General features: G+C 43.7%; 1 pseudogene; it reads right to left on the bottom strand.

The window, feature by feature from the left end:
• Nucleotides 1-17,058: 17,058 nt before the first annotated feature.
• On the bottom strand, nt 17,059-18,830 carry LOC110312264 (annotated as a pseudogene).
• Between the last annotated feature and the right edge of the window lie 6,492 nt (nt 18,831-25,322).

Here is a 25,322-nt window from a genome sequence, read left to right on the forward strand (position 1 = left end):
AATTAGTCAGGATACCAGAGGACTGGGCAGAGTCACCCAGCCACACCTGGGCAGGAGCAGGAGGAGATACCAGCAGAGCCTAGCAGGAACTGATGACTTCCTCTCTTTGAGCAGGTTCAAACCTCAAAAAAGACTAGGTTAGGGAACTAGAAGGCAGTGTCCTGCCTGGGAGATTAATACACTTTCCAGGTCTTGGTATAAACAGACACTACAGATACACAGCATTTTAACTTCTTTCTCTGGTGGCCTATTATAGTGGTTTAAATAGATGTACCCCCCATGGACTCATATGTTTAAATGTTTGGCCCATGGGGGAGTGGTACTATTAGGAGGCTTGTCCTTGTTGGAGGAAGTGTGTCACTGTGGAGGCAGGCTTTGGGGGTCTTCATGCTCAAACTGTGCCCAGTGTGGAAAGAGACCTTCCTCCTGGCTGCTTTCAGATAAAGACGTAGAACTCTCAGCTCCTTCTCCAGCACCATGTCTGCCTGCACACTGCCATGCTTCCTGCTTTGATGATAATGGACTGAACCTCTGAAACTGTAAGCCAACACTAATTAAATGTTTTTTTTTTTTTTTTTAAGAGTTGTCTTGGTCATGATGTCTCTTCATAGCAATGAAACCCTAAGATAACTAATATGTGAACTAATCACAGATTAAAGCGCGCGCGCGCACACACACACACACACACACCAACATGCCCTCTTTAAAAATTACTCTCTGTAAACCTACTGAGTCCAGTTAGTGTTGGCAACTGAACACGGGTGTGGGGTCATCCATTGGGGTATGGCCAAACAACCCTGCCCAAAAGAAGTGACAAAGTGACTGTTCCCCCTCCCACATACAATCCTCAACTGCCAGTACATACAGTAGCTCCTCTACTATATGTGAGGCCTATGCAATACTCCGCCAGAGTCATACTGACTTACAGAGACAGACAGCTTGACCTGTGCAGTTAAACACCCCTGAGGTCATGTGAACAACAGGCAGGTTCTGTCTAGAAGACAGCATCTCACAGCACTGGCACTCTTTCTGACCTCCTTTCTGAAGTGTTCCCCTAAGCCCTAATTGATACAGATGTGTTATCTTTAGCTGAGCCCTCCGGGTCACTTATTCTGCAAACATTGAATAGTTTGAGGTCACTGTATTAAAAACTACCCATTGCAATATGATCTTGATCTCAGTTGAGTGCAGGACATAAGCATGCACTTTAGAGATGGAGAAACAGCCTATCAGGCATTGTTGACTCATCCTGCATCCATCTTAGGGGCAGTTCCAATTGTTCAGCCTCCTGAACCCTCTCTATGAGGCTGTGAAAGGGATGTGGGCACAGAGGTTTTTTTTTCACTCGGCCTGAAGACCATGCCCTGGTGGATGCAGATCACTATGGTGCCAAACTGTGGCTTGTCAATGATAAGCATGACCATGGTGTTGTACTCCTCATTATTGGGTGTCTATGAGGTCCTTCAGGGTCATGGGCACAGACCTCTCAGCAGCAATACCTTAGGTGCTGTGCTCCTAGCTTTGTGATGGTGTCTGCCATGTTGTCCTTTGGAAGCTCTTCCTCTATTCCATATGGGCAAAGTTTGCACTCATGACTGCATAGAGGCAGGAACCTTGGAGGATGCAGCACTGTTTATGACAGCCTGTATCCCTTGAACCAGTACTTTTGAGTCATGTGTGCCAGCATCTGGTTTGAGAGGATGAATTTCTGGTCCTTGTACTACTTGCGAACCTCCTCCTCATCTGGTTCATTCCTGAACTCCAAAGTCCCACACCAAAAGTCACTTGTGGAAGAAATACTTCTGAGAGCCTTGTCATAAAAGGGACAGGCCACCCCTTCCCATTCTGTCACCCAGTAGAAGGCATCTATGCATAACTCATACATGCTCAACTTGGGCATAATGTCATTGAAGGTGAAGCTCTTCCAGAAGTGAGGCTTAAAACTGTCTTTCTACATAACCCTTGTTTTCCTGCTGGAACTCATTGTATCAGATCAGGATGGCCTCAGACTCACAGATCTAACTGCCTCTGCTTCCTAGGGCCGCTATGAAAGCCACGATCTAACATGCTCAGTTAAGATTCAAATTCTCTCTATTTATATTAAAATCACCTTATTTAAAGGAAAGAGATAATGATCTCCTATTGTGTCATTTATAACACACTGACAAGAGAAGCTGAGAACGAAACCAGGTGCCTTGGCTCACACCTGGAATCTCAGCATTCAGCACATAGGAACACAGCCAACGTGTGGACGCCACCTTGGACTACTTACAGAAGCACAGTCTCAAAATAGCTATATCTTTCTTACATATTGCAAATGCTGAATAATAATTAACTTTGTGGATGTGTCAGGGGGTAGAATCTTCCTGAATTTCCAGGCCTGGTGTCCCTTCAAATTCTCAGTCATCATCTGTAATCACAGCGCTCTGGGGACAAAAGTAAGCAGTCCTCCTCCCCACCCCCCACCCCCGCCCCCCAACACTTATGAGTGTCAGTTGAATTCCCAAAATGCAGATGATGGGAAGGTAGTGTCAGCTCCACTGTTCACCGGACTGAAGATGAGTCCGTGCTAACAATAAACCACCAAAGGTTGTCACTCCAGTGAGTGGAATGACTCCTCTCTGTTCTACAGTGCCGCTGACATGAGATATCAATCGGTCATACTTCACACACCAAGCGGTTCTCCAGTGCAAGCAGTTGGGTGCTCCCCAAATGCCATTTGGTTCTGACCCCCAAATGGAAACAGCCACAGCCTACAGATCAAAGTCACAGCCTACAGATCAAAGTCACATCACCACAAGACTGTTCACACTCCTGCCCATTGCCAGGCACAGGACATCATCATCTCTATGCCCAATTGGCTTTGATTTAGCCTCTGCATTCTTCGGTTCTCTTAAACAGACAGAAATGCTCCTAGAACCAGCAGATCCTTTACATGAATACTTTGTGCTCTGACCTTTGGAGCCCTCTATCTAGCCCTGTTGTAGGAGCTTCCTTATGTAGGTATGTTGGATCACAGCATTGGCCATTGACAATTCCCTTACTGCTTCATTTGGAGTTAATGGTGTGGGGTTCAATGCCAAAAGCTTATCTTTTTTTGGATTGGTTATTTTCTTTATTTACATTTCAAATGTTTTCCCCTTTCCAGGTCTCCCCTTCAGAAATCCCCTAGCCTGTTCCCCCTCCCCCTGCCTCTGAGGGCACTCCCCCATCCACCCATTTCTGTCTTCCCACCCTGGCATCCCCCTACACTGGGGCATCGAACACCCTCAGACCCAAGGGCCTCTCCTCCCACTAATATCCAACAAGACCATCCTCTGCCATATATGTGGTCACTGCCATATGTTGCTCCATATGTATTCTTTGGTTGGTGGTCCAATCCCCGGGACCTCCAGGGAGAGTCTGGCCTGTTGACATTGTTGCTCCTTCCATGGGGCTACAAATCCCCTCAGCTCCTTCAGTCTTTTCTCCAACTCCTCCATCGGGGATCTCAGAGCTCAGTCCTATGGTTGACTGAGAGCTTCCTCCTCTGTATTTGTCAGGCTCCAGTAGAGCCTCTCAGGAGACAGCTACATCAGGCTTCTATCAGCAAGCACTTCCCAGCATCCACAATAATGTCTGGATGCGGTGGCTGTATATGGGATGGATCCCCAAGTGGGGCAGTCTCTGGATGGCCTTTCCTTCAGTCTCTGCTCCACACTTTGTCTCCATATTTCCTCCTGTGAGTATTTTATTCACCCTTCTACAAAGCGCCGAAGCATCCACATGTTGGTCTTCCTTCTTCTTCTTTTTTTTTTTTTTTTTTTTTTGGTTTTTCGAGACAGGGTTTCTCTGTGTAGCCCTGGCTGTCCTGGCACTCACTTTGTAGACCAGGCTGGCCTCGAACTCAGAAATCCGCCTGCCTCTGCCTCCCGAGTGCTGGGATTAAAGGCGTGCGCCACCACGCCCGGCTTGGTCTTCCTTCTTCTTAGGCTTCGTATGGTCAGTGACCAAAGCTTCTAATCACGCTTATTCTTTTCTGCAATCAGTCTACATCTTGAAGCTACCAAGGGATTCCTAGTCATCACTTTAGCAACAACGGCAGCTCTTATTCCAGAGACCTAAAAGCATTCTTAGGAGTTGTGCTAAGAATCGAGGAAAAGCCAGATGTTTTACGTCCACACAGCTGTAGGGGAGCAGCACCTGGTGAGTACTTGTTGAGGACTCTCATAACTCGTGGTTCCTTTCTGTTAACCTAAGTCTAAGGTACTTCCAGGGAGAAATTGTATATTTCTCATGTCATCACAAATACCTCCAAGCCAATATGCTTCAAGACAACTCTCTTAAAGTTTATGGGGCAATTAACTTTGTGGAATACCCATCTCCCAATGAGATGTTATCATTCCTTGGCTGTGAAGTTGTACAGAGACTCAGGTTGGTCAATGAAAGATATTGGGAACCCACGCTGTGGATAACTAAGTCATATGTAAAAGGGTAGAAAATGGACACCAAAATTCCCCTCAGGCAGCATAAGTGCTGAACACACTTTTCCCACTGGCCCATGGTTTGATCCTGATGACTGTCATTACAGTGACATCTTCCTGGGATGTAAGGTGGTCTAGCTGGGCCCATGCAGTGTTAATGCAAGTCAGTGGATGGACGCCAGTGACTTTTTTTTTTTAAAGCCAAGCACTTTAAGATGAGAAATGACTCTCACTCCAATCCAATCCTATTCTTGGTTGTATTGGTTAACTGAGAGTGGTATGAGGAGCTTGGAGCATACCTGTGTGGGTTTGAAAGGGGTCCTGTATTACTCTGGATTCTCCCAGGAAACCTGACCTTTGACATGGGCAGTCTCTGTGAATGAGGTAGGGAGAGTAAAGCTAAGGCAATTGTCACCAGCATCCCTGCTGGGGGTCCAGCTCTGTGTACCAATGCCCTTGGTGCTTCACCTTAATTCTAGATCATTAGCTCTGGATCAGGCTTGTGATCTTGCCATCCTGCTATGCTTTCACCATTGTATCAGAGCCTCAATTCTTTTTTTTTTTTTGGCAATATTTTATTTTCATTTATTAATTTTTAGACAGGGTCTGTCTACATAACCCTTGCTGTCCTGTTGGAACAAGCCATGTTAGATCAGGCTAGTCTCAAACACAGAGATCTGACAACCCCTGTCTCCCTAGTGCTTGGATTAAAGGCATGCTCTACCATGCCTAACTAGAGATCAAATCTTTTTTATTTTTATTTCTAGGAAAATCACCTTATCTAAAGAAATAGTGGAATGAGCTCCTATTGTGTCACTCATTACACATTGACAACAGAGACTCCTAGTGAAGCTAGGCATCTTAGCTCACACCTGGAACCTCAACACTGAGAACTAAGAACTATAGCCAGAATGTATGGGACAGCCTGGGCTACATACATTTAGACTCCATCTTGAAAAAAAAAAAAAAAACAGACTGGGTGTAATGGCAAGTGCTCGTAATCTCTACACTCTAAGACAGGGATGAATGGGGAGTGTCAAAAGACTCAGGATAGACCCTCATATAATAAATTAATTAATTACATTAGGCCTTGACTTGAGCATGATTAAGTCATCAGGTGAAGAGACTGTTCAGCCCAAGTTCTGAGTGGCAAAACAGTTTCCATGGACGAATGCAGGCCAAGACCTGGGGTAGCTCTGGACAATGGCATCTTTTGGGATAGACATCTGTGCCTCACACTGCACTGCTGGGTTTAGGAACCCACAAAGTCACAGGATTGCTCTTTCAATCCTTGAATGAACTGTGGGAGCACTCAAGCCAGGTAGAGCCATCCAGCCAGGCTAGCTCAGTTAAAGCAGGTGTTGTCCTCAGAAAGCTGATTGTCAGCTAATGCGTGCAAAAAGGAGTCCATACCAGGATGTGGCCTTTGCATCTTCAGGCAGCCATTTTCCCTACCCCATAGACTCAGAAAGGTCCTGAACTCTGGCCCACAGTGTCTCCTCTTTCTTGGCACACTCATGTCTTAAATCAAAAAGTAATTAAGTTGTGCAAAGGGCTCAATGACAACAGCCTATGACACTGACTCTAGACAGGCATCCAAGGCATAGAAGTCTTCAATGAAGAGTTCATCACGGACATCCTCTGATGCTGAGATTGTGTTTGCTGATGGAGTTTTGATTGGGCTTCCATTTGCCTTGGTGGCTGTTTCTGCAGCTGCAGCTCAAGGGCGTGCTGGGAACTGGAGCTTGAGGCTAGACTTTGGCTGAGGCTAGACTTTAGCTGAGGCTGGACCTTTGGCTGGGTCATCCTTAACCTTGCCAGATAGATTCTAAACTTCTCCAGAAATCTTTTTGGGTTTTTCTCTTTATGCTTCTTCACAGTTCTGAAAATTCTAACATCCATGAGATATTTAGGGATGGTTGGATATTCATGGTCAACATGGTAAGACTCAAAAGCAAACAAACTCTAAACCCTTAAATCTGTACTATAAACTCCTTTAAGCCCTTTTCCTGTTTCCCATTGCCAAACACCTTTCTGATGTTGACTGTTGCTATGATTTTGGAGTATTAGAACACAGGAATTTTAATTTTTAGTGGTGTGTTGATTTAAAAGCAAAAACAAAAGGTCAACTCAGAGAACAAAGGCACCCCTGACAAGTCTGAGTTGGTTCCCAATGACCCATAGGCTAGAACGGGAGAACCAATGCCGTATGTGGTCCTGACCTCCACACACGCTGTGGTGTGTAAGTCCATGCACACACAGGCACAAAATAAATGATGGCAAGAAACTCTGAATATCAAAGGCTTCTCTTCCTCTTATCAATGAGGCACAGTTGCCTGTGCCTGAGAATGGACCAGGCTCTGCCTCAGTAGGTGGAACACTTGCCATCAATATGGCAAAGTAGGATGAAGGTTTTCAGCATCCTAAGTGTAAGATCATCTTAGATCATTGCAACTGAGTCAGGAAGACTTTCAGAACCTGAGTTTATGGACGAATGATGCATGTGCTTGTAAGAAGGGATTTGTGTTGCTGAAAAGGACTATAGGATAACTGTGCTAGGCCAATAGCTTCAGAGTGCCCAAGGCAGCTGATCAGTAGTAAAGACATCACCTTTAGTGCGATGACTGTGACTTCCTATTCGACTGACTTTGTGGTGCCACAGAAGCCATCCTGGTGATTCAAGAAGGTGACAAACAGCCCTACCCCTGGTATATAATTAAATTTAAATAGTACTTGATTTGGGGTCTTGAAAGGGACATGGGTAATTTTAGAGGCTTCATCTGGGTGCTTTGTACCTTGAAGGTGATTCCTCCAAATTTAGGCAGAGCAGCATGAAGTAGCTCAGCAGTAGCCACGTTTTGGTCAAGTTCTATCTTTGGACTCCTATGGGAATCTATGAGGGCTGCCTTCCTAATTGCAAATTTGGATGAGAAAAATAGTCGCAGGATGTCATCATAGCAACTTTTAGGAATTTCTTGTTGTCTAGCTTCCACACTCTTCATTGTATCAAAGGGACTGACATGGCTAAGGTCTCCTTTGACATTAGTGGCAGTCCAGGTGCTCCATCAAACAGCTTATCCAAAGTCACCACGTGCCTTTCCTCTGTATGTACAGTTACAATATATTCCCATGGAAGGGCAAGGGGATATTTGTAGGCTTTGATTTTTCAAAACCTACTTTTAGCAAGGATTCTCAAAAGCTTCCACCCCATTTCTAGCCCACCATCCAAAAGTAGGGGAGAAAAGATGGTAAATAGGACAAAGGGATGTGGACCTGTTTAGAAGTAGTCCTTTGGGGTTATTCCAATCTCTATTGTCAGGATTCCAGTTCAGTTGTGTCAGTATACAAAACAGGAATCAGCAGTGGTGGCACAATTCAGCAGAAACAGCAAGACCTCTGCCAAATCCACACAAGTCGGTGGGAGTGACCAGGACCAGCGTGGATGCCAGAAGAAATTCTTTGCTGTACCTCTTTCAACAAAGCAAAGATCAGTGAAGGCTCAGGACCAACAAAACATTGCAAAGCTAGCTATGCAAGCACACCATCACTGTCCATGGAATCCTATTTATACTCTCCAAACATTACATGCCCTCCCATGGGTCTTGCCTCAGCAAAACACCATGTAAGTCTGGATCACATGGCATATCCAGAAGTTTCCACTTCAAATATTTGTATTTGCTATCATAGTAGTATAAGGCTTTCCTGAATAGGTCTATGTCTCTTTCCCACTTCTGGCTAAGTGATAGGCCCAAGCAAAATCCTCCCTAATAAATCCTCTGTGCACAGCTTGCTCTTTTCCTCCTATGGGATGTTCGACTCCCTGTTTGTACTATTCACTTTCCTAAAGCTGTAATAAAACACTATGGCAAAACAAATGTCTAGAAGAGTTTATTTGGGCTTATAGTCCCAGGGGCTTAAAGTCCACGAGGGGAAACAGGCGAGAACAGAAAGCTGAGGGCTCACATGTTGGAGTTTTTGAAGGCTCAATGTCTTCTGCACTGCCCCGTATCTCACCTCCCTGGAGATTCCTGAGACAGTTGCCCCTTGATCACTGTTTATATTTCAAACTCATGACAAAGTTTGTTCAGCAAGGCCATACCTCATAAAGCTACTCAAACATCCCTATCAACTAAAGATCAAGTATTGAAATGCCCTAGACTATGGGAGACATCATATCCAAACTACTGCTCCTCGAGTGCGCTGACTAGTTCCTAAAGTTCTCGAGGGAACTACTTCTGCCACAGAACCCTTTTCCCACATATGGTGATCAGACTCTGTTAGCTGCCTTTAATTCTGTATTTTTAAAAACTTTTCTAGATTTATTTATTTTATTTATATGAGTACAGTGTCACTTACTTCAGACACACCAGAAGAGGGCATCAGATCCCATTACAGATGATTGTGAGCCACCATGTGGTTGCTGGGAATTGAACTCAGAACCTCTGGAAGAGCAGACAGTTCTCTTAACCACTGAACCATCTCTCCAGCCTTAATGCTGTATTTTGATACCATATTATCTGCGGAATGGCACAGTAACTCAGATTCTGTTTATCTTGATGACTAAGGAGCTCCAAATTCTGCTCTATTTTCCTCATCTCTGAAGATCCACTTGGGCATGATTTCAGCAATCTCTTCAAATACAACCTCTGGCTGGCCTGTGGTAGATATAGTACCCTTGTCAACTTGACTAATAGCTGCCCAAGAAGTGAATGTTCTCAAAGCACAATGGTTAAGTCGAATACTGCCATCTTGAAACACAGTTTGAATGGGTAAAAATATGCTCTGGGGATTAGTAAAACACACAGTGTTGTATGCTTGTGATGCAGTCTCCAGAGAGAACTAGGTCATGAGGGCTCTTACCTGATGAGTTATTATTATGATATGATTGGGAGATGGCAAACAATAGGCGGGGCCTATCTCAAGGAATAGGGTGCTGTGGGTGTGCCTTTGCCGACCGTATCCTGCTCAGGTCTCTTCCTCTGTTCATTTCTCTTCTTGGACTACTGTCCTGCAAACTGCTTCACCCTGAAGAGGCTCTGAACTTTGCTAGGGAATTTTCTAACCTAGGATTTGGGATATGAACAGATATCAGATGGCACCTGACTAAGGAATCTCAAGGAAGGTGACCCCAACTCTACCACCTTTGCCTGCATTGCTAGTCTGACCCAATGTTGCTTATTCCTCTTCTTTGTCTGTGGTGGTTTGAATAGGTTTGGCCTCCATAGACTTATGTGTTTAAATGCGTGGCCCACAGGGAGTGACACAATTAGGAGCTGTGTCCTTATTAGAATAGGTGTGGCCTTGTAGGAGGGAATGTGTCACTGTGGAGGTAGCTTCACTCAGGGTGGAAGAGCTAATCTGTCCTAGCTGCAGTTGGATCAAGATGCAGAACTCTCAGCTCCTTCTCCAGCACGATGCCTGCCTGGACACTGCCATGCTTCCGGCCATGGTGCTAATGGACTAAACCCCTAAAACTGTAAACCAGCTCTAATTAAATATTTGCCTTTATAAGAGTCGCCTTGGTCATGGTGTCTTTTCACAGCAATAAACTCCTAACTAAGACAATGTCCTTCATAATCTTTGCTCCTGTGAGCATCAGCAGCTGACTTGGATAGTCTGACCAGCCTGTCCCTAGAGCAGACTATTCCTGTTCTTCAAGCCTTCTGTGGTCCCTAGGCTGAGGACTACAGGACTGTTCATTTAAACTTAAGGTTCGGGCCTTCTGTCATGATCATGCCCTTGTGGTTACTTCCTAGATAGTCTGTCTTTGCAGCATAGTCTTTAGATGATGAACTTTTGGTAGAGATGCAGGTCTCTGAACCAGCTGCATTTCTTCAGCATGTTTCTGGCAATGTTCATGCTTCCTACATGCTTGGCCCTAAATCTTGGTGATATTCATTCATGGAAGTTTTCTCAGGCTCTCCTTGATATTTCACCTTCTTGGAAAAATTCTCTAATCTCTGGAAGAGACCTCATGTTCCCATGTAACTTTGGGGCTTCGTTTTGATGGTACATTGCAGGGAAAGTTGAATTCTTGAACACCTCAGCTATTTCATAGTAGCCTTCTCTTAATGAAGACAGGTTTCCATCTAACTGTGGTTTCTCTTTTGGTAAATTCTAAATAGACTTCTGCTTTCTCTGCTCCAAGAGCCTGTATTTTTTAGGACCTTGGTCAGCTCCTCATTAGTGCTCTGGGGACTTTGTGCACATCCAGGCTACATTTTTTGTTTTTGTTTTTGTTTTTGTTTTGTTTTGTTTTGTTTTTGGTGTGCTGCATTTCTCTCTGTAAGCGCACAAACTAGTCAGGACTTTTGGGTGAAGTGGGGGGTGTTTCTTGCAGCTTGTGCTTTTGTGGGAATTTTTAGTATCACCTTGTTGAGTGTAGATAATTCCCTCAAGTTGTGAGAAATTCCTCTCAGAATTAGTCCTGAAAGACAATTTAGAATTCAAGTTTTCTTAGAAAATTGGGGGAAAAACTACTTCCTCACAGTCTGGATGTGTCTGGAACATTGTAAGTGCGGATATTCGCTAAGGATTCTGGGGCACCAGCTCTCTTACTCACTGGGTACTGCCATGACCTCAGGCTATAATGGAGCAATATGTTCTGTGTTGTCTGAATGGCTGAGCCTTTTGAATATATTATGAGAGAGCCTGAAAGAGATCTGCCCCTGGGCTATACTAACTATATACAATTCTCTGTGAATTAAAATTGTTCTGATCATCTTGCAATTGAAATGAAAATAGATAGTTTATTTCATCATTGGCCATGTACCATGTGTAGAGTTTCTGATGGTACATTTGGCTTGGAGTGATCAATGTTCCTGTAAATAACCTCAAACTCACTGGTTCAGCAAGCTAGACTGGGTCAAACAGCTTCTTTAGCCTGTTCTCAGTGCACTACGATGAATAGATGTTTGTTTATAGTCCCCTAGAAAGTCACAACAGCCAGGCACCCAGTAACACAAAATCTCTGGCCTGCTGGAGAGGTGATTCAATCTCCCAGTTCCACCTTTCCATTTTATACCTCACTATTTTTATTACCAACTGGAAAATATGGCCGCAAACACATTTGAAGGCATGAGACCTCTAAGAATTAACAGCTCTGAGACAAGAGGAGTTGGAGTAGGCAAGGTAAGACTTCAGAAACCAGCATAAAAAGAATAGCTGGGGAGGGCTGGGTAGGAGCAAGCACAGGATGAAGAGCCATCTATGGAGCCATGGCATTGTCTGCTGAGATGGCTCAGTAGCTAAGAGCACTAACTGCTCTTATAGAGGACCTCATTTGATTCTCAGCATCCACATGGTAGACCCCACCAGACTGTAAACTCCAGTTCCAGGGGGATCTGATGCTCTCTTCTGGCCCTCATGGACACTACATACATGGTGTACAGATACACAAGTAGGCAAGACATGCGTACATATAAAAATAAATGAAAATGAAAGCAATAAAGCAATAGCAATCTCTTAGCAAGTTCTGGGAAAAGAACATCTACAGAGGACTTCCTCAAAACTTTGTTGTTCTTTAGCTTCCTCCCATCGTGAATGTGCTTCCTGTTCGCTGAGAATGGCAGTTGTTCAAGTACCATAATGGAGTCCAAATGTATTGCCCATGTAGGATGTGATGGCTTGTGTGCTTCCCAAAGTTCAACCAAGTTCTTGAAAACAGGGCAAAAAGCCTCTGTCTGCATTGGTCTCAAGAGATGAGTTCCTCTGGAGTAGGATCATGTATTTCTATGGAAGAGATGGGAAAGTTCAGGTGCTTCTGATTGGTGACATTTTCATAACTAAACCAGGTGATGGACAGGCAGTGATGATGGTAGTTAGGAATTTTTCAGAAATGACTTCCCCATTGCCTGATTTTTAAGTGTTAGAAATGTGACAGTCTTAAAAGAGATGATTTCACATGTGTACTGCATAACAAATCAAAGTAAGGATCCTCCTGGTAGGGCTGAAGGCCTGGAAGGAAGGACTGTGGCAAGCATTTAACGAGTGAAGCAGGCAAGAACTGTGCTATGCTGAAATATAAGACGGTGGAATTTATCGAAAACCACTAGAAACATTCGCAGCAATGGAGCACCATGATGCTTTTATTTACTGCAGTCTGCTCACAGAGCAACTGGCATGTGTAGCTGGAATGCAGACACCAAACTAGAAACACACTGGCTTCCAAAGATGTCAGAAATAAAATGAACAGGTTGCTGAGAATGAATGATTTGTGTCTTCAGACCTGATGATAGCTTTGCTCAGATACAACAGAGCTAAACTACAGCTTTGGATAAATCTACGTATGCAAAGCTTGAGATACCTCAGTAAATCCTCATGTCAATGTTGTATAGTTACTTAGGTGAAAGTTGGAGCCTAGGAAAGATAGTCAAAGCAAGGTCTACACTTGGGTGATGGGTGTGTCAGCTACTTGTGGGTACTGTGGTAAAATACCACAACCCAAAGCAACTTGTGGAAGTTTATTTTGCTTACAGCTCTGGAGGGAGTGTTCATAATGTGAGGTAGAAATATGGAACCAGCAGCCAGAGTAGGAAGGACAGAAAGATCACATCTCCAGCTACAAGCAGAAAAAGAGAGCAAACTTCAAATGGGCTGAGGTTATAACCTCAAAAGCCTTCTCCCAGTGTGGCACGTCCTCCCGCAAGGCCTCCTAAAGGTTCCATAAACTCCCTGATAGTAATTCCTGCCGTCCAAGTGCTCAAACACACAAAACCTAAAGGGGCTATTTTTCACTCATGCCGCCACAGGTACCATGTTTAAAACACCCTGTGTTATGTAGCAGCTCTCGGTGGAGCTCATGGTCAATCCCAAATACACAAGAGATGTTGCTTCTCCACAGGGCCTAATGATTGACAGTATTTGAGACCAACATCTGGATTCCTGGTTCCCTTGTTCTCGTTGGACCCTTTAAACGTGTGCTTTGACTTGATGACAACAAGCTAATGAAGGTAGAGAGCAGAATAAGCCAACCTGGATCAACAGCCATCTTCATCAGCTGCTTTCAGAGAGCACGTAGGGGTGTTAAACAAGATGTAAAGCTTCTTACTGGTTTAAGCGAATAAAGATGGCATATATGCTAAGGTAACCAGCCTAGGAGCACTCTGTGGTTAATCTTCGCTTCCAGTTTGACCAGATGAGAGCCATTTAGGATATTGAACATACCTAAGATTGTTTTCCCCAAGGACTAAGTGATGGGAAGAGGCTTCTCCTGAAAGTGACTGTCACTGTTGTATAGACTGGACACTCAGATGGAATAAGGACCAAAAGAAGCAAACCAGAGAGTGTCCACTCTCCTTTCCTTCCTCCCTAGGCCCATCTTGATATGAACTGACTGAGCTGTCTCACTTGCGTCCCTCCATCATCATGAACTGGACCTTCAAACGTTAAGCCAAAATAAATCTTGCCTCTAAGCTCCTTGTGTCAGGCAATCTGTCACAGAAAATTGGTATCAGAAGTGGAGCCGTTGCTGCAACTAAATCTGACCGTGTGGCTCTCAGGTATCTGAAACTAGTTTGCAGGAGGAAGTTTGGAGACTTGGACATGTAGGCTAGGGAAGCCCTACCACACAGGAAGGAAAATATAACAGGTGATTGTGGAAGGAGCTTGGAAATCCTGAATGCTGACTGAGGTGTAGGCAGTTAACTGCTGGACTTGTGAGTTCTTAGGTGGGAAGGAGGAGTCTTGGGAGACATACAAAACATTGACAGATTTTTTTTTTAATTTTTGCCAGCATGTGTACTATAAATGACACTCTAGCATATGCCTTGAACACTTGAGAGGCAAAGTTTACAGGTGATGGAGGAAGGTTCAAGGCAGATATACAAACTATGAAGGTATGGAGTCACAGAGGCACCCACCCAAGAGGCCAACAGAAAGCACGGGATGCCAGGCATTATAGAGTAGGGTCAGATTCCCACGTGTGATGGATGGCGATCTGAGGTGAAACCTAAGACATAGAAGAGAACTCGGGATATGGGAGGTCAGGAATGTAGAATGTATGCTGAGAAAAGCTTCCAAGTGTAGCATTATTTTTTTAATTAATAAATCCTGGTATTGGGTTCATTACTCACCTCAATGGTTTAGGTTCCCGAATAAAAGACACACACACACACACACACACACACACACAGATTTTATATTTTAATATGCCTTAGTCAGCTCAATAGCTGGGCCACTGCCTAACCTCCACGTGGCTAATCCACCTCCTGCCAATAATCCTGAGTTATTACTTACTAAACTCTATATTCTATCTTGGCTGCTCAGGACCCAGAGGGCTACCTAATTGGGCCACCCTCTGTGCTGTGATCTCTTGGCTCCTTCACATAGCAGCCAGACCTCTCTGTCCTGCACTCTTCTCAGGCATGGCGTTTCTCTTATCCTCCATACTCTCACAGCATGGTGGATCCCTCCTTCCTCTCTCCTAGTCTCAAGCCCAGAAATATTAAAGTCCTGCCTCTGCCCTGCCCACCAATAGGTTGTTGGCATCTTTATTTACCAATCAGAACCAACTAGGGGCAGGTTTCCAGAAGCTACATATTCTCTCATAGAGTTTTGGGGAAATATAATTAGCATTCATAATACAAGCAGCTGTAGCCAAGTATTGGAGTCACCCCAAGAGAGGCTCTGTGACTGTTGATGGCATACTTACAGGAAAGAATGCCTGCCCAAACTTGTTGGAACTTACAAGTTGCCCATACATCTCAAGTACCAGGCATGAAAGCGATAGGATTTAATGTTTGCTGTGCTAGGTTTCAAACCTACTTTGGCTCCACCCCTATTTCCTCTGCCTTCTTCCTTCCTGTTGGAAAAGCAAGTGCTTATGATACCACGTTTGTATTAGAAGCACATAATTTTCATTTTCCACACAAGTGCTCACAGTTCTACACTGCCTTGAGTCAAAGAGAAGACTTTGAACTTAGTCTAAGAGTTTGAACAGTTTTTCAAAAAGCCTATGGGACTCACGCACAATATGAGCTGACCATGAATCTCTGCAAGGTGTTAGGGGCAGAATATCACTACTCAAGGAGAATATCAGTGGTCAAGGAGATGTTTGCATGTCAAGCTGATAAGGGTGGGCTTGTGTTGGTCAATCATTATCAACTTTACCAGTTATGAATGGCTTAGGTTATTAAAGCATACATACGGTGATGTCTGAGAGCACTTCAAGAGGACTCATGGGGAAGGTTCCTCATCCTGAATATGAGTACATCATCTTTTTTCTTTTGGTTTTCGAGACAGGGTTTCTCTGTGTAACCCTGGCTATCCTGGAACTAACTCTGTAGACCAGGCTGGCCTCGAACTCAGAAATCCGCCTGCCTCTGCCTCCCAAGTGCTGGGATTAAAGGCATGTGCCACCACTGCCTGGTGAGTACATCATCTTAATAGCAAGATACTTAATGGGATGAAAGAGGAAAAAGAAATCTAGAGTGTAGCTATTCATGCCCTTTGTGTGTTTCCTGACCTCCCATGATTCCTCTTAAGTTGTCTATACTAGCTTCATGTTTTCATAGCAATGGAAAAGTCATCACAATGGTCCCGAGGAGGAACTCTTCTAAAATCCATGGAGAAAGCAGCAAGACTCAGGCCAGGACACTGAATGCAGTCCAGGTGACTTAGTTAGGGTTTTATTGCTATGAAGAGATACCATGACCAAGATAACTCTTATAAAGGCAGAAATTTAATTAGGTCTAGGTTAGTTTCAGAGTTTCGATCAATTATCAGCATGCTGAGAAGCATGGCGGCATGAAGGCAGACACGGTGCTGGAGGAGCTAACAGGCAGCCAGGATGAAGATCTCAACTACACTGAGTATAGGAGGAGACCTAAAAGACTGCCTACACAGTGATACACTTCCTACAACAAGGCTATACCTAAACCAACAAGGCCACACACCTCCTAATAGTGCCACTTCCCATGGGTTAAGCATATTCAAACTACCACACCTGGCATAAGGAGGGTGCTGTGTATATAAAAGTCAAGTCAGTATTTCTGTTGCTGCATTCTTTCTATGAAAATTGTGGGCCATATTGATGACCTACTTCTCCATTAATGCTCTACTTGTAAGGCAAGTAGCATGACTCTGTATGACACGGAGCTAGTAGAAGCCAACCGTGTCCTTATGTCCTTGAAGGTTGAAAGGATCCACATCTTAAATGCCATCACTCCTGCCCTGTAATAAGCACTGGGAAACCTCCTGGAAGCACTCATGACCAGACGACTTTTCTGTGTACTATTGAATACCTAGGTATAGGGTAGGGCTGAGTTAGCTACCAAGGACTGAGATTAGCAGAATACATACAGAGACCTTGAGTTAAGGGTGAGGGCTCACAATGCTGGTGACCAGTGTATAGGACAATACACCGGTTCCTTGGTCACCTGGAGCAGAAGTGATGGTTGGTCATACCTTTGGAGGGTGGCTTTCCAAGACCAGGTAGTTACCTGCTTGTGCTTTGAGTGAAGGTTTTTGGAGGATAACAACCAGGAATCAACCACTTATACTTTTTTTAAAAATTGTTTAAATATTAAATACATCTTGGTGGGAGCTTGCCAATAAGTTTATTATCTTTATGGAAAAAAATTCTTAAAATATTGTTTTAGCTTTCAGCAGCCCATTTCTGAGCTCTCAGGAAGCTTGCCTTATTTGGGGCCACATGATCTTTCTTCTATACAAGGGACATTTGAGACAGGATCATGTCTTCTTCATTTCTCTCTTGGGCTTCTTTTTATAAATTGGTTTGTGGTACGTGAGGCCATGCTACCAGACAGGCATCAGAACTGGCAAGGTTGAGTGAGCTCAGACCCCAGGAATCTCAGAGATCTGAGACTGGTAGGAGTGGAGCTGCTCCATTTCTGTCTCTGTGCCTGCTCTTGGACCTGTAACCATGACACCCAACTAAGAGGACCATGGGCAATCAGTCATAGTAAGTAACCCCTGGAGTTCTTCCTTCTTCTCCAGGCTAATGAGGTGTCTAGATAGACTTAAGCCTTTACCCAGTGAGCTTCCCTTCCTGGGTATTCCTTCTTCCAAAAGGTATTTAATCTCTGGTTCCCCATGAATAAAATTAATGTGTTTACATCACCATTAAATAAGCAATATGAACAAACAACCATCATCTCAGAGGGCTGCTTCATTACGGAGAACCTGCCACAGGGAAACCCTTCAACTAAAGAGTGGTGCCTAAGACTCCCAAGAAAACTTTCTCTCCTCCAGTCCCTCCAGGACTCTTGGCACTTGCTCTCAATTAGACCTGATTCTGCTTGTTCTAAACTCCGACTGCCCTACAGATGCCCTCAGGGGAAAGGTAGACCAAGGACCCCTATTCCTGACTTTCTCTCTCTCCCAATAGTACCTAGAAAGGAGACCAGCAACCACCATGAACTTGACCTTGACTCCTCCTGGTGGCATGCCATCAGCACCCGGGCACCCCCAGTGGAAAGGCAGGACACAGTATGACAGACTGCATTCTCTCAGATAGCAGCATGAGCTTTCCCATACATCTTCTCCATCATGTCTGAAGTTACTGAGATAACGGTTTCATATATATATATCTTCATCTTCCTCCATGCCAGCTGCACATGCCAGCTGCCACATTCTGACCCTTGCTGTGCTTGTGATGTACTCCTGCATTGAACTCCTTTCTTTCAGAGTCATAACCAGGGAATCATTTGGTACTATGAGCAGTAGACAAGCCTCCATCCACAACTCCCTTCAGCCTCCCACCCCCCAATTTTTATTGCCACTTGTACTTTGGGCAAGACCTGCATCCAAATAGCAAGTGAAGCCACCAGCCTGACAGTCTATGCTTTCCACATTGTATTCATCTCCAGTCTCCTCAACTTGGCCTTCATAGATCTTGTCCATGTCAATCCTATTGACAAGTCCTCAATATGGTAGGCTGTGCATAATTTTGCCAGGGCAACTTTCTCACTGTATTTTGGCAGTTCATGTGCATGTGCTGCACAGACTACCATGTCCCCTTCTATACAGGCATATGCAATCAGACAGATTCTATCTCTTGTTAGTTACACAAACCAGCATCCTGTATTTGGGCATGTAGTACTTACTTCTGTCCTGGATGGCCAATCGTTTCTTAGTGGTCAGTTTTACCCTCTCACCACCTTCTAAACCTTGGTCTCTCTTAAAGTAGGTCTTATTCTTGACAACTTTCACAAACCCTATTCTGCAGAATAGAAACCCGGCTCCACACAGACCTTACATGAGTCTTTAATAAAGCACTAGAAGGGTTTTCCTGGAGGATCAATTTTTCAGATGCCACCATAATTTAATTACTAGGTAAAGCTTTGACAGCCTCAATACATTTCTTGCTGTTCTCTGGTGTGTGATTTCTAAGGTACAAGCGGCCATGATTCCAACAAAACAGCAAACAAGTAAATGCTTTCTTTCTAATATGAAATTTCTGTTTTCCTAACATAATATTTATATTGTTTGGGAGCTTCATACAATGCACCCTAATCTCACTCGCTTCCCATTCATTCCTGGTCCACTTTTGTGCACCCCTCCTCACACACCAAAAGGAGGAAAACCAAACCAAACAAAACCAAGTCAATTTGTGTTGCTCACATACTCCCTGAAGTATGATCAAACTCCCAGTGGCCAGACCCTTAAAGAAAACTGAGTCCTTCTCCATGACTCCTCCATCTCCACCAGAAGCCATCAACTGTGAAGAGCTGCACTTCAGCATCTTCATCAAGATCTTTCAGGACTTTCTTCAACAGCTTCCTGTCTGGACTGTTCCCCCCCCCCCTTGGTGTTGGAGGTTGCCACAGAAGCTTGCAATGTCTCTCATTCTCACTTACCAGCTTGAAGTCATTGATGTCACTGCACAGGAAGCTTCATTGCCCTTACCAGCTGGTGACAACACGGATCATGGACTTCCACATGGTTTCTGGCTGAAGCATGGGTGGTGGACACACAGAAATCTTTCCAGGAGACTAAATTCAGAGAATAAACCATTCTTCATCTTGTATATCTTGTTGTTCAGAGTCAGGGTAAATCTGTGATTGGGCAGCATGTCAGCAGACAGGACCAGCCATAGCTCCATGCTCTCCTCTCTCCGGCAGGGCAAGCATCAATCATGGCTCCATGCAAGGCATTCCTGGTAGGTGGTGACCTGAACCTCCCTGCAGCTCCCATACCTGTCACCAGTTCTGCTTCTCTCTATCACTCTGTCACCCTATCCTACAATCTTTTTTCAGCTTCATGAAACCACTGTTTAAAAGCATCTTCCCATATGACCTACCTTCTCTTAATTGTTCTGAAGATACTGTGTACTCTTGCAGGCTCATCCTTTGCTGCCATGTCTTACTTGAAGCCTCTGTGGGTCTCTCAGGCTCCTCAGAGTAATACCACAGCTCCACAGATAATGGCAGCCACGGGCAGCTTCTCAAGTATCTTAATATGGAACTTTCTTATGAAGAAGTTTGAAGTAATAATTAAAGGCTTGGGCATATGTTGTATGAGAGACTTTTCCTGAGAGATATAACACATACAAACCATAAAAACATAAAAAACACATACCGTAAAATGGAAAATGAAACAGCTTCAAGTATGCATGCTGATAAAGCCCAAATTTGTGAGTCAGTGGGTTTTCTTGGAATTACCTACAGGGATAAGGATAAGATGTTTCTTGCAGGTACAGAAGAGACACAAAACAGCTTCATCAGAAAATGTCTACCCAAGTGTACAGCAGCTCCTGACTTCTGAAAATCTGGAGCACACTGCAAACCTTCAGGAAGCTCCACAGGTTGAAGAGTGTCCTTTCCCAGTGGTTCAGTTGTTCTGAGCCTTTTCTAGGAGGTATGGCTGGTCTGAGTTACTTCAGGAAGCTAGGCTGTTTGCAGATCTTTCTGGTGGCTGGGCTTGTCTGAGAAGGACCTTCATCAGTATTTTCTTTTGATATCCCCTTCACTAAGGTGAAGGCCTAGTGATTCTGGTCAGTCTCAGGGACTTCCTGAAGCTACTTAGAGGTGCTTATTTCCTATCTAAGTCAACTTCCTGTCAGGATGGAATGTTTCCATCTCCAGGAAATTGCTTCATGAAAACACACTCTTCAGCTTCTCTGTTTAATCTTCACTGGGAAATTTTGAAGTTGAACAAGTAAATAATGAAAACATTTCCAACATTGTCACATTTTCATAATTTCCACTTAGTAAAAACTCTTGATGTTCTCTCATTTCAACCTTTCTCAGGGATTTTCTTTCTCAAGTTCCCTGTGCTTATAGTGATTCTTCTGTGAAGCCTTAAGAGGTCACAGTCTCTGCATTTCTAGGGTTTCTTGCCAAAATGAGTTCTCTGGTGTCAACTGGGTCCTATAGCAATTTTTTTCTTGCATTTCCTGCATAGGTGTGGTTTCTCTCCACTATAGTGTGATTTTAGCATAAATTTGTGTCCAGTCTCAAAGGATTTACAGTACTCTGTATTTCTGTACCCTCTTCCCCAGGTTGGATTCTTGGGCTTTGATGTTTGAACAGAAACGGAAACATTTGTCAATTGTTATGTTCACAAAGTCCTTCTCTGATTTGCCCAATTTTATGTCTGTTCAGGTTTAGTGATTCCATGAAGAAATCACTATGGTTACCCATCTGAACTTGGTGCAGTTTTCTGTAGTATTACCTGTGTTAAAAAGTATGCATTGGGAGGAATCGTTTTCCAAGCTCAGTCCATTCGTAAACTTCTCTTGGGTAGTCACATGCTGATGGGCAATGCACTTTGAGCCTTGATCCAAGACCTTCCCATATTGGGCACACATACAACCATTCTCTGGAAAATTAGCAAGCACACTTAAGGCAGTGGGCATTGGAGTCAAGAGACAGAAGTGAGCAGGGATCCAAGAAGCAGCCATTGCTTTTCTGGGGCTTTGTTTCAGGAATGAAGTCTGGAGATCTCCTTGACATTTCTCTGTGTTAAACTACTAAAGGAAGTGGTTCCTTTGCCTCTATTTCATTTCTCTTCACCTCCCAAGGTTCTTTGTTCTGCTCTGTGGTGGGTCTGTCTGACTGAGCAGTGTGAGACCTGGCACTTTTGCAAAAGCCTCCTTTCTCTACCTGTTCCAGTCCTTTGTTCTGCTCCACAGGAGAACAGGTCTGGCTTATCAGTGAACCCTAGGAGGTTCCAGACCCACCAGGCTTCAGTTCCCACCACTGCACTGCTACTTGGTGACTTTCCCAGGCTGTTCCTGTTGGTATGAGGAATTTTCAGGACATTGCAAAATTCAGGTCTGTGTCATTGTGCCCTGGTTCTGGAACAATTCATTCTACTGTGGCCTCTAGAAATGGCAGTTTTTCCTTCCTGCTTTTGGGTCCTCTGTCAAATCAGCCACTTGTATCTAGAGCTTGACAACTAAACTCTTACCCATCATCCTGGAAATCAAACTGGTTCAGCACTTAAATGTTGCCGAAGAACTGATCCTTGATTGAAAATCAAGTGGTTGTGCTTCTAGCAAAATCTCTTTGACCTCTTGGATGCCTTCATGCAAAGTGTTTCCCCATCAGTGGAGAAGTTCATGGTGCCTGCTCTGGCTAATTAGTAGGAATAAATTTGCTTATGGTCTGCTTCCAGATAGACTCGTATTTGTGACTGATTGCACAATTACTAAGACACCTCTTTTTGCTTGCCCTAAACATCAACTCACACCAATGGAGAAAGCAGTTTAATGGCTTACTTGTGAGAGAAATCATCAGGTCATAGTTTAAGTTTGGTCCATTCAGGAAACCAGGGCCATACAGTTTAAAAGAAAAACCGCAATGCAGACAATGATACACAAAGATCTGAGGAGCCGGAAGAATCTATAGTCACAGCAGAGATTCATGCTTCAGGCTGAGAAAACAACGGGTAAGAGGGAGTTACTGTGCTCTCCTAGAAGAGGCTTTCTGGAGGAGTTTAGGGCCATTTAGAAGGAACCTGGAGGAACCCGGGAGAAGAGAGAAAAAAACAATGTACAAAACCACAAACCCTAGTAGTGTAGATAAAAAGAAATACCCCATTGGAACTATATGGATTAATGCAAAATTCTAAAAGTATGTTAAAGTAACTAGTTTTGAAAGGACAAGTCCCATCCCAATGCCATTACTATAGTGACTTGAACCTCACACGAAAAAATACGCTTACAAGCCAGGGCTGTCATCTAAATCAATTCCTGATGTTGGAAGCATCGCAAATCACTAAGAGCACAAGGACTGCTCCACATTTGAAGGTTACGACTGAGTGATTTGGAAAGGGGCCCAGCTGTTCTCCATAGCATGCGGTAGAATAGGACATTTAAAACTGGAGTGTAAAAAGACCAGAGAGATTTTAAATAGTAACATTGATCATGCTTCTGGGGGAGGAGCAGTTTGCTTTCTGAACTTTGTCAAAGACAACCTAAGATCTGAGAGACTGATGTTCACCTGTGTGTGCTAGAGGCAGGGGAACCAGGCCCAGCATGAACACTGGGGTGTTCAGGCCATGCTTCAGACACAAAGACTCCAGAGGCCTCAGTGCCTTTATGTTTTGAAACAGGACTTCTCTGCGTAGCTCTAGCTGTCTTGGAACTCACACTGTAGACCATGTTGACCTTGAACTGGGAGATCTGCCTGCCTCTGCCTCTGAAATTAAACTGGAAGTAAAGGCATGAGCCATTATGCCCAACCTTTTTACTTTTGCTAAAAGTTTAAAACAATTTTTTTTTTTTTGGCTTGGGTAGCGATGATAGCTGGGTGGTTTTGTTCCAGGTAATTACAGACCATCCTTGATCTGAAAGGAACATGGATTCTTCTGTACAGTATCTACCCAAGGTCCTTATAAAGCCAAATGGTCTTTGGGTTTCATTATGGTTTATTTCAATGTCAACTTGGCACAAGCTAGAATCACCTGAGTAGGAAGACTCATGTCAAGTGTTGTAATAGGCTTGACTGACATGGGAAGGCCACCCCAACCCCAACTGTGGGTTGCACCTTCTGTTAGAAGCCAAGATGGAAAGGCAGAAGGAAGATCATCCTGCCTTTTGATCCCTGGGACATCCCTTTGGCCACTGAGTTGATTTACCCTATTGATGCCTTTCTGATTTATCAGAGTTATCACTGTGGAAATTCCTGGGCTTCTAACAAGATTGAGACTACTGAGCCACATTACCACCTTGGAGACTGAGTTAATACAGTGGGGTTTGAGCTTTTTTGGGGTGGGCAGGATTTGGCTATCATTATTTTAAAGGTCATCTCCTTGGCTTCTGTCAAGTTGACATAAAACTAGTAAGAACACCTGGGTTTCCAAACAAGAAACCTGCCTCTGAAAAAAGAAGGGAGAGGGTATTAAGCCATATAGTACAGGTTTCCATCCAGTATCTACGGGTTGTAAAAGTTCAACAGGGTGTTTTAATGGAATCTGAATTGTAGCTCAAAAAGGGAAACCGTAACAAGTTGGGCCACATACAAAAATATCATCAGCAAATAAAACTACTAGAATGAATGTTCCATCTTGGTGGGCTACATTGGACTTGGCCTGCTCACACTCACTATTGCTCTAACATGCTAGGATGCTTCTGAAAGCCATTCTGGCACTATCTACCATTAGCAGGCCTTTTCTCACTTGCTCCAGTAAACCCTAGCATTTGATTCTGAGCAGCCTGCTTATGGGAGAGAAGTATTTAAGATGTATATGTGTGTAGCTTGGAAAATGCTAGGATACTAAATTTTTAACCATGCTCTTATTGGACAAACCACAGGACAGAATTAAGTAGTGTATTATTCAATCTAACCAGCCATAGGGAAAAAAGGCTAAGTTGAAAACTATGATATAAAGACAGACCAATTATAACCAAATGTATGCAATTAACATAAAATATAAATGCTAATTGTTTATATTAAAAGTGGTAACGTACAACTTCCAATTTTACTGTTTAGTGAAGAAAATAAGGCAGGGATTTTAGCATATTCTAGTTTAGCATATTACTGATACCACAATTTAGGTTGGTTTTTTTTTTTATTACAAAGTCAGCTATTCTGTTACCTCTAAATTCCCCTTTAAATACTTATTAAACTTATTAAATACTTATTAAAAGGTCTTGGAGGAATGTGACATATGTGTTCCTTTCTTATGCTGCACTGAGATTTTCTGAAATTCTTGTTCTAAAGTGACTAGAAAGCTTAAATATGACATTCTGGCCAGTTGTCACCTCATTCACAGATGCTAATCAGAAGCCTCATCATGGTGACCAGACTATAATCAAAATAGCTCAAGGGACTTGGATAAGAGGCCTTTGCAGGCTGGCATAGTCAGCTCCTCCTTGTGGGTGGGAAAAGCCTAATGTGGCATCTGTAACGTAAGGTCCATTCCAGCTTTCATGCCAACAGGGTAAGGTCCTTGCTTACCTTCTCAACGTGAGTCTGTAAAGAATGGTTTGCTTTGATTTTCCTAGAAAAAAAATGCATTTCAACACGGATTCCCACCAAAGAGGGTGATACATCTGACATGTCTTTTGAACTGGTCACCTTGGCTCAAAGGGATTGTTGCTATATCTTATGGGGAAGCATAGGCTCTGATGTCACCATCTTGAAAGATAGCTTTAAAATATTGATACGATCTTGATGGTTTGGGGTTAGCTAAAGACCTAACTGATTAAGAACTGCCTGCAGACTTGGCTTCTTATCATACGAGTATCCTCCATCCCAACCATTCCTCCTCTGAACGCCATATTTAAACTTCGTAGACTATGACTTCTGTGTAGCCTATAGGACTTGGCTGTTGGCTTTGTCATCTCCATAAGGCATCCAGACTTGACTGCTGGATTGCTTGGATTGCTGCCCAGATTCAACCCAGCAAAACAGGAGGCTAGAAATAGCCCTCATTCTCTTTGCCCATTTC

Source organism: Mus caroli, chromosome 17, assembly GCF_900094665.2.
Source record: "Mus caroli chromosome 17, CAROLI_EIJ_v1.1, whole genome shotgun sequence".
NCBI lineage: Eukaryota > Metazoa > Chordata > Mammalia > Rodentia > Muridae > Mus > Mus caroli.